Here is a 3,118-nt window from a genome sequence, read left to right on the forward strand (position 1 = left end):
AACTTTGTCCGTATACAGAAAAGTCATCCATGAATACTTCCATGATGTTTTCGAGAAAGTCGGCGAATATTGCCATCATGCATCTTTGAAAAGTTGCAGGGGCATTACACAGACCAAACGGCATTCGTCTATACGCGAAGGTACCAAAAGGGCATGTGAATGTTGTCTTTTCTTGGTCATCAGGGTGAATTGGTATTTGAAAGAAGCCTGAATAACCGTCTAAATAACAGAAATGTGAATGTTTAGCTAATCGTTCTAACATTTGGTCAATGAATGGTAAAGGGAAATGATCTTTTCGGGTTGCTTTGTTTAGTTTCCTATAGTCAATGCACATTCTCCATCCCGATTCGATTCGTTTAGTTATAGTTTCTCCTTTTTCGTTTTCAATAACGGTTATGCCTCCTTTCTTGGGTACAACGTGTACAGGACTAACCCATTTGCTGTCAGATATAGGATATATAATACCTGCTTCTAATAACTTGGTTATTTCTTTCTTTACTACCTCACTTAGGATCGGATTTAGTCTTCTCTGGTGTTCCCTAGAGGTTTTACAGTCTTCTTCTAACATGATGCGGTGCATACAAATAGAAGGGCTTATTCCTTTAAGATCGGTGATGTGGTATCCTAGTGCAGTTGGATATTTTCTTAAGATATGTAGGAGTTTTTCTGTTTCGAGTCTTCCTAGATTTGCATTAACTATCACAGGTCGTTCAAGTTCTAAGTCTAGGAATTCATATCTCAGATTTTTGGGAAGTGTTTTCAAATCAGGGGTTGGTTTGTTAAGACACTGCGTAGGATCTGGTGTTATTGCTAGGCATTGTTTAGATTTGTCCTCTAAAAGATAGTCTGATGGTTTGTCTTCTCCTGACTCTGCTTCTTTTATGCATTCATCGATGATATCCATGAAGTAACATGTATCTTCTATTGCAGGTGCTTTCAAGAATTGGGAAAGAATGAATTCAATTTTTTCTTCACCTACTTCGAAGGTGAGTCGTCCTCGTTTTACGTCTATGATTGCACCGGCAGTTGCTAAGAATGGTCTTCCTAGTATAATAGGTGTCGTATCATCTTCTCTAATGTCCATAATTGTGAAGTCAGTGGGAATGTAAAACTGACCTATGCGTACGGGAACGTTTTCAAGGATTCCTACAGGATATTTGATGGAACGATCTGCTAATTGCACAGACATTTTGGTCGGTCTTAATTCTCCCATCTCCAGTTTCTTACATATGGATAAGGGCATAACGCTAATTCCGGCTCCTAAATCGCATAAGGCTTTGTCGATGACAAATTTTCCTATGTGACAGGGTATAGAGAAGCTACCCGGATCCTTGAGTTTAGGGGGCATGTTTTGGATTATAGCGCTACATTCGGCAGGGAGTGTAACGGTTTCGCTATCCTCAAGTTTCCTCTTATTAGAAAGAATTTCTTTTAAGAATTTAGCATATGAGGGCATCTGCGTAATAGCTTCGGTAAACGGAATTGTAACGTTTAATTGTTTAAGGAGATCAACAAATTTTCTAAATTGGCCTACATCTTTGGTTTTAACAAGCCTTTGAGGGTAAGGTATAGGTGGTTTGTAAGGTGGTGGAGGTACATAAGGTTCCTTCTTTTCTAGGGTTTCCTTATTACTCTCTTCCTTTTCCTTAGGTTCACTTTCCTCAGTGGATTTCTCAGGGTTTTGGTTTTCTATCCTTGGGTCAGACGGTCCTTCCACTTCCGTTCCACTTCTCAATATAATTGCATGAGCTTGGCTTCTCGGATTGGGTTGGGGCTGTCCAGGGAATGTACCAGTTGGTGCAGCGGTAGGTGCTTGTTGTTGAGCTACTTGAGATATTTGCGTTTCCAGCATTTTGTTATGGGTAGCCAAGGCATCTACTTTGCTTGCGAGTTGTTTAAGTTGTTCGCCAGTGTGTATGTTCTGGTTTAAGAAATCTTTATTGGTTTGTTGTTGGGAAGCTATAAAGTTTTCCATCATGATTTCCAAGTTGGATTTTCTAGGGGTATTATTGTTAGGATTCGGTTTCTGATATCCTGGAGGTATAGATGGGGCTTGATTTGGAGACTGTCCAGGTGCGTATAAAGCATTATTACTCTTATATGAGAAGTTTGGATGGTTCTTCCAATTTGGATTATAGGTATTCGAATAGGGGCTTCCTTGAGCATAGTTTACTTGCTCTGTTTGGATTCCAGTCAAGAGTTGACATTCCGCAGGAGTGTGGCCTTGGATTCCACAGACCTCGCAATTCTGAGTTATAGCAACCACGGCTGCTGGAGGCGATACGTTTAAACTTTCAATCTTCTGGACCAAAGCATCCACTTTTGCATTGACGTGATCAAGGTTACTTATCTCGTACATGCCAGTTTTCGGTTGAGGTTTTTCCACTGTTGTTCGTTCGGTTCCCCACTGATAGTGGTTTTGGGCCATGCTCTCGATAAGCTGGTAAGCATCAGCATAAGGTTTGTTCATTAGTGCACCACCTGCAGCGGCGTCTATTGTTAACCTTGTATTGTATAAGAGACCATTATAAAATGTGTGAATTACTAACCAGTCTTCCAAACCATGGTGTGGGCAAAGTCTCATCATGTCTTTGTATCTTTCCCATGCTTCGAAAAGAGACTTGTTGTCTTTCTGTTTAAATCCGTTTATCTGGGCTCTTAACATAGCTGTTTTGCTTGGTGGAAAATATCGGGCAAGAAAAACTTTCTTCAACTTGTTCCATGTGGTGACTGAGTTGGAAGGAAGAGATTGAAGCCATCTTCTAGCGCTATCTCTTAATGAGAAAGGAAAAAGACGAAGTCGAATTGCCTCTGAAGTGACACCATTAGCTTTAACAGTATCAGCGTATTGGACAAATACGGATAAATGAAGGTTTGGATCTTCGGTAAGATTTCCAGAGAATTGGTTCTGTTGCACAGCCTGCAACAACGAAGGTTTAAGTTCAAAGTTGTTTGCTTCGATTGCGGGCGGAGCAATACTTGAATGCGGTTCATCTTGCGATGGAGCGGCGTAATCTCTAAGAGCACGAGCTGGTTCTGCCATCTCGGTTAAAGAAGGAAAATCTTTGAGATCAGGAAGGTCTATAGGAGGGAGATTGTTTTCAGCACGATATTCCCG

General features: G+C 40.8%; 1 pseudogene; it reads left to right on the forward strand.

The window, feature by feature from the left end:
• The first annotated feature begins 2,558 nt into the window (after positions 1–2,558).
• LOC127134085 (uncharacterized) lies at positions 2,559–2,658 on the forward strand (annotated as a pseudogene).
• The last annotated feature ends 460 nt before the right edge of the window (positions 2,659–3,118 follow it).

This window comes from Lathyrus oleraceus, chromosome 3 (assembly GCF_024323335.1).
Source record: "Lathyrus oleraceus cultivar Zhongwan6 chromosome 3, CAAS_Psat_ZW6_1.0, whole genome shotgun sequence".
In the NCBI taxonomy this organism is placed as follows: domain Eukaryota; kingdom Viridiplantae; phylum Streptophyta; class Magnoliopsida; order Fabales; family Fabaceae; genus Lathyrus; species Lathyrus oleraceus.